The following is a 12,244-nucleotide window of genomic DNA, read 5'->3' on the forward strand; positions in this document are numbered from 1 at the left end:
TAAAAGAAACACAAATGGAAGAGGGAATAGCAGACCATCAGCTAACGTAGCTGTGCTGCACCAGCGAAAGAAAATGGCATGTCAGGAAAAACTATAATAAGATATGCACCTGAGCCTGGGTAATGACAGTTTAAGGCCAAAACCAATTCCTCAACTCATTCATCTAGATAAGTACTAGTCACAGTTATCTGTATTCAACAGTGAAAACACATTATTATAATATTTTTAATTTGTAACGCACAAGCAATCATCTAAGCATGACCCAAGCTCTCATTTATTTCAACTCTTAGTTTTAATTAGGTATTTAAACTATTTTTCTCTTACTGGGTTAAACTGGAATTGGTGCACACACACACACAAAAAACCTTTTATTTTTGGACCCCAACAAACTTAAGAACAGCAAAGCTGATACACTCACAAAATATTTATTAGGTAACTTTTAAGATAAGCTAAAATTTAGTAATTTTTAAGGTAAACTGAAATTTATACTAGATTATAGCAAAATTTGAAAAGAAGGTTAAAAAAGAATGTAAAACATTGCCTTAATCAAGTAGTTCTAGGACTGAGAAAGTGGAATTAGATAATGACAGGATGCAACAATATACGATAAATGTGTTAATACAGAAGAGAAAAGAAGAACATTTACACCTGCAGCTAACAATATTTCTAAGACAATTTAGCTTCCCAAATCCATTCTAAACTTGTCAGTGCCTTAAAAAAAACTATAATACTCTTGCTTTTATAATGCCAGGCCTACCCTATCACATCATTAACCTAACGCCTTAGTCTCACAGAAATCTATATTCCATAAATAATTAATTTAGCTTTTCTTAAAACTTTCATGGGAAATAAGATATTGATGTCTGTTTTCCTTTTTCAGGTAATAAATGCACCTTTTATTTTCTTCCTGTTCAATCCCCCTTTCCCCAAATGACTTGCAGGCATCATTCACAATATTTATACCTTATTTATACCTTCCACTATCTAATTTGTGTCTATAATATGTAACAACATGTTCAGGTCTGCACCCAGAGTCCAAAAGAAGGTTTACAGGCTTCAGTGAAAGCTTCATTGATTTCAGGTGCCCATGCAAAAAGCACATCACTCTTTTGACCATTTAGTTAAGCAGGAAACTAGTGTGAAGGGACCTGAAATTTATTCCAGCCCCTTTAACCAATTCAGTATTTCTTGCTTTCCATCTAAACTGGCAAACATTCTGGATCCCCAAACCATTCAACGTAACTATTAGAAACCACTATTCCAAGTTACTCCGTATACACCTTACAATATAATCTTTCTATAATGACTTGTATTGACTTAAAAAAATTGTAATTGGAGGATTTGACTTGTGAGCAGATAATCTGATGAGAGAAAACCCTTGTTGACCATTCTCCTGTCCAGGTGCAGCACCTTTGTAGGTCTCTTGGTTTCTCAGCGACTGTACCTCCTTTTATTTAACATCCCTGATACAGCACCACATGTTGCTTATGTCAAAGTTTGCAAAACCTTCCTACTGATAATATTTCTGAATGATAGCACTTGAAACTTTTTGGTTTTTTTCATACATTATCCTTTCAAAGCCCTCAAAAACCTTTCAAATTGATAGCAAGAGTTGAGTTGAAATACTGTCAATTAGAGATTGAACAAAATCAGAAAGAATTATTCACACTACTTTCCACTTCGGTGGTTTCTAAAAAAAACCCACATAACCAAGAACCAAACTATCTGCAGTCTCATTCTTAAAGTAGTAAAATGCAGAAGGAATGACTCTGTAAAGTCAAAGTATTGCGATCTGCCCACAGTTTATATTGAACAGACCTGACTTATCACTAGTCCCCAAGGGCTCTGGTGATGCAACCGAAATGCAGTGCTGGATAACCTCTACTACACACATCTGTACTTTACCTATGGCCAGCTTCTCAGCAGTTGCTTCTGAGTGTGTCCAGTGCCATGCTATGTCCTCTCTGTACTATTTAACAAGCTGACAGCTGGGGATGAAGTAGGGGAGTCTCTGTATTCATTCCTCATTGCAATTTACTGGAGGATAGGACATCTTTCTATAAATACATGTACCCTGTTCAAAATGTTTGAATTCAGCTCCACATGTTAAGTTACCAGCCAGGATGCATAAGTGCTGATTGTTAATTCAAGTCATCATAAGAGGAAACTGTAGAAGTTTAATGCAACTAGCAATTGAGAAACCACAGAAGCTTCACAGGCCAGTCACACATGTGCCAATGACTCTCTGGTTGCCAATCCAAAGAAAGTTAGTGATGCTGTTGAAACAACACTCCAGAAACATTTGGAAATACCACTTCCACAAAATGTTAACAGGTAAGACAAGCATTTTTTAATGTTAAACATTTTGCAATTGGCAAAGCCATGCCTTCACAATTAAAGTCAAGTGTCTCCAAGGTACTTATAGCCTGCATGCTGCCAAGACTATTAAACCACCCACTCTAACAGTCTTGTTGCTTTCGGTAGAACTTTCATCTCCTAATATACTGTGCCTATGTCATTTTCAGGATTTTGAAAGATTTATGAATTGGAGGGAAACTAATAAATGGAAATCCCTCAAGGTGACAATACCACATTCTTGGAACAGATAGGGCCCACAGTAGCAGTGTAGTGTTAATTGCTAATTCATCTTTTTTTTCCTTTTTTTTAAAGCACTGTTTAGTGAGGACGGGACACAAGGTTGAGCTCATAGGCCAACATATTATGTAATGTTTTAACTTCTCCCCTAATACAGATGTATTTCAGACAGTTTACATTGTACTGTGCCCAATACTGAATCTTGAGAAGAGCAGGGAGGGAGAAGATGTCCTCTCTTCCCTATTCAGAATGATAACAGTTGGCTCTGCCATGGTTATATTTTGTATTGAATAGGTGCAGGCTTAAAGGTCTCCAAGTTACTGCCCAGGACTAAGGGGGAAAAAGTTATCTTGGTGATTTTCTTTTCAGGTATATCTTCAGGCATTACCCCCTATGACCCACGGTTCTTTGGAGACAGGAGGGGTTAAGATATTGCTGGTACATATTTCTTCCTAGAGATCCAGCCAGATCATCCTCTTTCTCCTCCTTCAAAATTTACCCTACTCCATCCTAAACTTTTGATTTCATTATTGTAGCCTAATTTCTTTCCTTCAAAGGTGCTTTGCCTCTGTGGCTCAAAGCTAAGGCTTTTTAGAATAGGAAGTTTATTTACACTTGCAGTCTTTGAGAATCACTTTCTCATACATTCACCCTAAAACAGAACAACATAACACAACCAAATCTGCCTTTTTTTTGTCCCCCACATGCTTCGTCTACTCAGGAACTATGGAACAAACTTCTGTGTCCTTATTGCAAACAACATTCATAGAACGAGATGGTTCAATGTCTGTGATCCTACTTGTTCTCAGCCAACTTTCTCAAACTGAAATCTAGAAGAGATTAATCCAGGTTAAGCTCCATCATCACATCCATTTTGTCTTCTATTAACACCTCCTTTAGTCAGTGCTGGATTTAGGCTTAAGATACTTCAGGTGCAGTTTAGGGCCTCACAATATGAGGGGCCTCTAAATAAGAAAAAAGAAATGGACATTTTCATTCTAACATGCCAAAAATATACATATATATGGCTCCACAGTTATTATTCAAAATGAGCTCATAAATTTGTGAAGAAAAAATAATAAATCATCTTAAAATTTCATGAAAATCCATTTTTGTGGATTTCATCGATTATTTTTATCATATGGGGCCTTTTAAGATGGACATGGTTTAGGGCAGTGGCAATACATAGGGGGTGCATGGGGGTGCACGTGCACCTCCTGAGAGTGCTGGTGCACCCCTTGACAGGCTGTGCTCCCTGCATAGGCAACGGGTAGGAGGGGCAGGTGGGAGCACCAGTGGCCCCCCTGTGAGCGCCAGCCAGGGAGTGGGAGTACCAGATGAAATGCTGTGGACACTTCTAGGATCACTCTGACCACTTCCTGGTCAGTGTGATTGGCCATGGGGGACCACCCCCCAGTCACTGACTGGTTGCTGACTGGTTCCTAAGGGAGCACATACGCCCTCTAACTAAGGTGGTCCAGTCACCCATGTTTTAGGGTCTCAGTATGTCATAATCCGGCACTGCCTTTAGCATTTGTTAGTGTAATCTGTCTACCCCTACAAGCCTTATCTACAGATCATGGCCATACTCAACTTGGCCAGGATTTAAGCTGGAAGGGAAAGAGCCCTGAAAAAAGTCTGGGTTGCGACTGTGGTGTGATTTTTCAGATGGTGCAACACATTGTAAACGATTGCCCAATTAGATAACTTAATGGCGATCTAAAATCAATCCATGCAGCTACCCCTGAAGCAGTCAAATGGCTATCAAATTTAGATAGTAATCTATGAATGTTGTATGAATGTTGTAATTCTAAAATGCCATATGAAATAGAGAGAGAGGGAAAGAGCATCACTTGAAAGCAGAGTATAATCTGCATCCTGTCAACAGTGCACCCAAGGCATCTTACACTCTCACACAGAGAGTATTGAAGAGTAAGGTAAGAAATTAAATCATGTTTGTTAGAGCTTTCATAGTCATGGAGCGATCCCATAGTTTATATGAACTCTGAGAGAAAACAGCCAAAAGCAACTAAGAACCCCTAGCTGTCCTGCTAGATTCCCACAAAACCAGCATGTCCAAATCATGATACTGCTCAGTTGTATTAAAACCTATTGGGAATAATTACTACCATCACCTTGGTCAAAAAACAATGAAACATTCCTACATTTTTGTAGGCAAGAAAATGCTTTATTTATATAATAGAGACAACTTCAAATATTTGATTTTTTGTCTTAAATACAACTTCAAGTCTCAGAACAGTTGACCATACCTTACCTGGTCTATGACTCTGTGCTACACCCCCTTGCTGAATACTTGGATTTACCATTTCCTGGTTCTCTGTTCTTTGCTAGTAGACATTACTAGCAGAGCCAGCCTTGACTTTTAGTTAAGTTCAGAAGAGATTCTTGAAACACAATTATTTTGCTATGATGATAGTCTGCAAAGGAAAATGAAATTCTTTAGCTGTTTCTTGTCTTGATGTGTCTGACAGTCTTAAATTGAAATTACTTTTTCTCAGTATCAATCAATTATCTTCTTCCCACTGGTAACCTCTGTTAGGTTAAGAGTTTCATAAAAGAACAAACTATTTTCTACCTTAGTTGAGAGGTCATGATTTTAATCACTTCTTGAAAGAAGTACCCAGCTGCGACCCAAGCAAGATCAACGCATCTTTCTAAGGACAGCACATCCCAATCTTATAATTCAATGAGAATTCAGACTCAGACATTAGTACTATTACCTCAGGAAATCTGAGAAAAACTCTTTTGTTCTTTAATTCCTGTTTCTAATCTTGCCAAAAATGGAGAAGAACTCCACTACAATTTAAAATTCTGAACAAAGTTACCAGCTTTCTAGAGTTAATCCTGTAGGAAGTGCTAGAGCTGGAGTTCTGGTTTTCCAGGAACAAAAAAAATCTTCAAAATGGAAGCACATTGCTTTCTCTAATAAACAGAAGTCAAATATTTATTTCAATTCCATGTAACTGGTGCCCAAGAAGACTTATAGCATCCTTCTGGTCCTTAATTCTAGCTTTAACAAAGATTTCTTTCGGAGTTACGTATGGGGGAGGGGGACCGGCGCAAATCAGAAGTATTTATTTGGATGCACCATCTTAAAAAAATGCATTCAACATACACGAAAAATACCAAGCAGTGTATGATCAAAACAGTATAATTCGCCATTCAGATAATAGCTGCACTTCTGTATAAGCTTTGGACTATAGCAAAGGGACTGTAACATCCTGTGGCCATATTTTTACCTCTGTTTAAGCACATCTACATAATAAGGGCAATAAGCACCAGGTGCTAACTTAATTGCATATGGCACAGACTGAGGGAATTAACCCAGTAATCAGCAAAGGAAACCAGTTTCTAAATCTATATCAGAGTTTGTAAACAATACTGATTCCAAAAAAAAAGCATAAAGAGTATGCTCCCTATTTGCAAATGGTAACGCATAGTTTTGATTATTCACCTCTTGAGTAAAACTTTCATCTTCTCTTTAACCTTATGGCAGCAATCCGGCCCATTGCTCCCGGCATTCAGTGCTAATTTATTTTGCGATGCATTAGACCTTAGCATCAGGCAGTCACAATTTCCAATACCACAAGTTAATAAGAAAAAAACCTGGGTTTCTAAGAAGCACTGGTGTACTCTTTGCCTCTTGTATTCGTTCAGTACTTTGTCCTGGTGGTGTGATATGCTTACATTCTATTACATAAATTCAATTGTTTGCAAATGCTCTTTCAATGTTTCTGTCCTCTGGCAATAGAGCTACATTTAGAGTAGACTGTCTTTAGCAATTGCTTCTGATTCCTTTATTGATGGGTTCCCTGTACATCTCACTGCACATCTTATTCTATTATCCTTTTTAATGGCTTTCATTTCCTCAAAGATAGCTAGTCACATTTCTATCCAAGTGAACATTTTACAGCAACAGGTGTCAGTTCCATTTCCACCATAGGGGAAATAACATGTAACAGATTTTTCTTCCATGAATAAATTTGAGAGATGAACTCATAATTCACTTACTAAATATTCTGTGTCTTTTAGAGTGCTCCTTCTTATTTCTTCCAATTCTTTGCATGCTGTACAAAACCTAAAATATAAGCATTACCCTTTTATAAAAAGAAGAATCTTAACATGAGGCCTTTGCCTCCCCCTCAGTCCTCCTAAACACATCTGAATTAAAGCCAGGCCTATGAAGAATCCAAAATAGGGAGGTGACATTGAAGACTGTCACTTGGAGTTTCTGTAGAACATATCTTTCCAGAGTATCTTTCTACTGCAACAAAAATTGCCTGCTACCTGTGTAATTCTTTTTAATTTTAATAACTTCATTTGTTTGCTGAAGTGTGGCTTGCAGGACAGCACCCAAGAAAGGATAAAACGGTTAAACACTTATAAGCCAAGCTTCTAAAAAACACAACCCAAACAGAAAGCCTTCCCCAAGTCTCACTGCTTACACAGTTATTTAACAGACCATTTTTTTTGACCTAACACCATCTTTTTGTGTTTCATATTGCTGGGTCTGGGTTAACAGCCAGAGCTCTGAATAAGCACTTGATATTAGCTTAATAACTATTTGTTTTCAGTATGGCCAAAAACTGTATCTTTCTTTCAACTTACATGGCACACCACATATATTTCTTAAGTAGGCCTTCCAGTCCCACAGTTCTCCATGGCCTACAATACAATAGGGATATTTGAACCATTCTCACAGTAACTCAGAAATCAAAGTAAGTGGTAAAATGACTGACAATATAAGTTGTTATAAAAAACCCAGATCAAGCTGTTATACATAAAAAGAATAATAACTTAAATTATTTCCAGAATTCAAGAGTGCTCAGAACTTCCCCATAGGTCATTAAGAAACTTGGGAACATGAGACCAGTGGTGAGACAACCATTCAGCTGAAACTGAAATGGGAAGTCTTCAACCAAAAGGAATAAACCGGACAGTGGAGGAGGGGGCAGGCAAATATTTATGGAAAATACAAAGGAGCCAAGAGAGACCACCAGGAGACTGTTACACCTCAGTGTTATGTTCCAAATCTAGGCAGAGATGAGTAAGTAAGATAAGTAAAGAGTGAAGTGTAATGAAGCAATAGAAAAGAATGTTTGAAACAAAAAAAATCCTGTCGAAAATTTCATTTTAATTCTTTACCAGTGCAACTCAATTACATTTCCACATAGAAGAGAGTGAGAATGAAATGTCCATATGACCTACCAATACAGTAATGAACATTGAGATTAAATTTAGTTTAATTGTAAATATTGATGAATCCTGTTTTATTTTGATTAAACCTAATCTGTGTATTGTTACATATCTGGTTTAAGTCTTCATCAGAAATAACCAAAATCAAAAAGTAACCCCTATGACATAAGCATTACTTTAAAATCTTGCAATGGGAGATAAAAGTCACAGGCCTAGAAATCAGTTCTCAGACAATTAATGTAAATTACTTTGCATCATCCTACTCTAGACTTTGCTGTTAATCTTCAAGGGCTAGTCCAAACACTTTTAACTCCATCACATTAAAATGTGCAGCCTATCACATAGTAAAAGTGTACACAGCTGCTCACATGATAATAACAATATTTATAAATATTACCAAAGCATACAAAAATCATTGGATGGAAGGCAATGTTTTCAAAAAATTGATGCTCCACCATTTGAGTACTATTCTTGAGTGCAAATTTACCTTTCAAATACTAATTTCAATTGTTCCTATTCATATCTCCTCCTACCATTCGGTTACATTCAATTTAAATATTGGGGGTCCTTAACATATAAATATTTGGGGATCATGATATCTTTTCCCTAAAGTTAAATTTCAGGAAAAATAAATATTGACAGCTGACTTTCATATCTTGATTATATATTCTGCTTCTGGCAATCTCACTGACTTTCTCTGTTGCTACAAACAGTAACACAACTAAGTTTAGGGGAGGAGGGCGCTAGCTTCAGATGCCATTCAGAGAAAGATGCAAGAATGGCAGTGTTATAGAGCGCTCAGCATGCCTGTCACCTTATGAGGAAGGCTGAGGAAGAAGCAGCCTGCAGGTGGCAAGGGGCAATTAAAGAGACACCTGGCCAGAAGCAGGCAGGGCTTGAGCCTTATAAGCCTGGGGCTTGAGCCTTATAAGCCCAGGACCTGAGCTGGTCAGTCAGTCCAGTCCTGAATGCCACAGGAAGAGGAGCTCCTGGGCTAATAGCTGAGGGTAAGCAGTACTGAGCTAAGGAATAGGCCAGAGAGGGCTAGAGCCTTGGGAGTAAGTCCAGGGCCTGGGAACAACACAAGCCTTACAATGGATAGGCCTGGGAACAGGGGCAGGTGAGCCCATACCCCAGAGAGGAGTAACAGAGTACTACATGTAACATCCTGTGGAGGGCCATGGTGCTCAAAGCCCAGCAAGGGAATAGAGAGCCTCAGAGGCAGGACATGGTGCATAGGTAGATGGGCCCAGTCAGGCATGAATGCTGTGTGCCCCCAGAGGCTCTGGGGGGGTGGGGAGGAGCATGGTGAACTCCCACAGACAGCAATGGTGCTGTTGGTGGTGGGAATGTGGCAGCACAAGTGGGGAGCTCCTGCAGGCAGCCACAGTACTGTTGGCAGCGGGGGGTGGTGAGCACTGACCGGCAGTTGGTGACCATCCACAGACCCCGCCATCAGCACTGGTGGTGGCCAGTGGTGATCATGGACTGCCTGCAGATGCCACCAGTGGTGTTGGTGGTGAGGGAGGAGGGGGTGGTGAGTGGCGACCACCTGCTGGCACCGCTGGCAGTGTTGGCAGTGCCTTTTCCCAGGGGATGCACTGCCACACTCAGGGTGTCCACTTGCACCCTCTACACATTGCCAGTGCAGTCAGGGGCTGCGGCCATGGCCTGAGAGGGCTGGTGATGAATAATGTCTGTGAGGCATGGGCATAGTGTAAAGGGGTTTTGTTGGAGCCATGCAATTGACCATTAAGGCAATGAGCAGGGGAACCTGTCCATATGACACCTGTCATAAGTCAGACCAAGTTTGGGAAACTTGGGGCAAGCCTCCCTTTATCTATAAGCCAAATACATCAAGGTATGGTAGGTGAGAGAAGGGGCAACTGGGAGAGGGATGAAGGCTGAAGGGGCTCCAAGGACATCATGGCTAGCCCTGGGGCGAAACCCTTTTACAGGAAGCCATCATACTGTGCTGCTGCTAGTTGTCCCTGGGGAACACCTCTGCCATGTGCCAGGGGTTTGAGTTATGCTGTTACATTGAATCTGGAAGGGGTCTGGGACAGAAATTCAATAAATCAGTTTGACCCAAATCAGTTAAGTTTGATACTACATCCATCCAGGTTTATCTTAAACTGGCTGTTTTGAAAGTGGTTTATGTGCATTGAACTTCTGTTGTGTTACAGATTTGAACCTGTTTCTATTCGTTTATACCACTCTGTACGTAATTTCTGTCCTTAGCCCCTCTCCTTTTCCCTTTTATTCACTTTATACCGGTTTATATGTAACTTCTGTCTGTAGGCTCCCCAGTGACAGTTTCTCATGGTTCCTATCCAAGAACTCATCACTTCTGCTAGCATGAGGCATGACAACTTGTGCTTACAAACCTTTAAGATTGGCCTCTGAGATGGTGCAGATGAAACAGGCTTAACCCTCTGGGAGGAACACAAACATGGCATACCCTACACTAGTCAAAACTGCTGATCCAGTCTGCATTTATGGATCCTACTTTCCCTGGAGGACCCCTAGTCTACAAAAAACAAAACAAGGACAAATTAAAAGGAAGAAAATGAGAAAACCGCACACCAGAATGTATGATGCATCCATGTACACATGCAGGGCCTCCTGTTCCCTGACTCCTACAGTAAGATCCCTCTCTGTTCCCTGCTCCCTCTGGTCATAAGAGGCAGCCTTTTATTAGGCAGCACAAACTCGGTCAATCAGTCACTCCAAAACAGGCATAAGTCAAATAAATGAACTAAAGTAGGTCCCATGCTCATCAATAGGGACTTACTTAAATCTTGGTGAGACAAAGGGTCTTTTGCAGCCCACTCATGGCGCACAGAGCCAATTCTGTGGGCATTTTGTGGTGGCCCTGCCCCTTGGTACAGATTGTCAGAGAGGCCTGGGTGAGGGAGAGACTAGGTGGTGGCCACCATCTTGATTGCTGACTGCCCTTCATGCTGCCCCACCCCTCAGCACTGATTGGCAGAGAGGTCCCAGTAGGGGAAGAAAGGATGAGGGGGCTGCCACCATCTTGTCTGCTGCCTTTCGTGCTATCCTGCCAGCTGGCGCCTTCCCTTCCTGGCAGCAAGGAATTCTCATTCCCACTGGGAAAGCAGCATTTTATTTTTATTACTTTTTTTCTTTTTTGTGGATTTCGTGGATTTCACACACAACCCTGGATTCTGCAGTTTCCGCAAGGTCTGTGAAACTACAAATTAAGTAGGTCTCTACTCGTCTACCTTTCCAGTGCTCAGAATGAAGCATGAGCCAGAATTACAGAGCTGGCATGGCATGCCAAACCTGAAAGGGGGAAGGAGGTTATAGTGTCATGCTAAGCCCTGCAACTTTGCACCCAGGAGCCCTGGCTCTGGTTAGGTGGTCTAAGGATCCCTCTGAGATATGCTTGCACTGGAGAGGAAAGAGAACAAAACCCTCAGCAGCCCAAGAGCAGGGACCTCTGCCCAGACACAGGGGACTGTGGGAAGTCCTGAACTACAACAGCCTTCCACCTCTAGGAGCAGCACCGAAGGGAGAGAACTGGACACAATGTAAGTGTTTTCAAATCAAGGCACCTAAGCATCTTGAACCCAGGATGTTGCATTTAGGAACCCAGGTGGCCATCCACCAGGAAAATCAAGAATCTATTGGGAAAAAGATGCAATTGGAAAGGTGCATTCTCCTTGAAGCTATATTCACAAGGCAAATACCTTGCAAGATTTTATCTTCCATGTGGACTGTGATGATATTGCTGTGAACAAATGTGGTTAAATTAATTTTCCCTTATCGGCACACAAGGTAGCTGGCCAAAATAGATTAGCATTTCATAAAACACAGGGTCCTGTTTTACTTGGCAAGTCATTTGGCTGTCTACTAGGGCTATGCAAAGCTTTGGGTGCTGATTTGATTTGGAGGAGATTTGGCCCGATTCAGTGGCCAAATCTCCAAAACTGAATTGAATCAGGGAACCAATAAAAAGTTCCAAATCGATTCAAAGCTCTCTGAATCTTCAGAAAAAATTCAGAAAGGTTTGATGATTCAGGCAGTCCCTGCCCGCTGCAGCAGGGAGCTGGAGCTGGATTTGGAGCTGATAAGTAGGGGTGGGGGAGGAAGGCTGGAGGAGGGGACCCCTGCCAGCCCCCATCACCTGCCTACTCCCCCAGCCTCCCTCACCCCTGCCTGTTTTCCCAGGCCCACTTCCCTATGGCTGCCTTGCCTGCCCCAGGTCCTGGTGCTTTATAGTTTCATAGTTTCTAGGGTCAGAAGGGACCTGAGAAGATCATCTAGTCCGACCCCCTGCCATGGCAGGAAAGAGTACTGGGGTCAAACAACCCCAGCAAGGTGTTCATCTAACCTCTTCTTAAAAACCCCCAGGGTAGGAGCCTGCACCACCTCCCTTGGAAGTTAGTTCCAGACCCTAGCCGCCCTG

The sequence above is a fragment of the Gavialis gangeticus genome, unplaced genomic scaffold (genome assembly GCF_001723915.1).
Source record: "Gavialis gangeticus isolate Ggan-Ray unplaced genomic scaffold, GavGan_comp1, whole genome shotgun sequence".
In the NCBI taxonomy this organism is placed as follows: domain Eukaryota; kingdom Metazoa; phylum Chordata; order Crocodylia; family Gavialidae; genus Gavialis; species Gavialis gangeticus.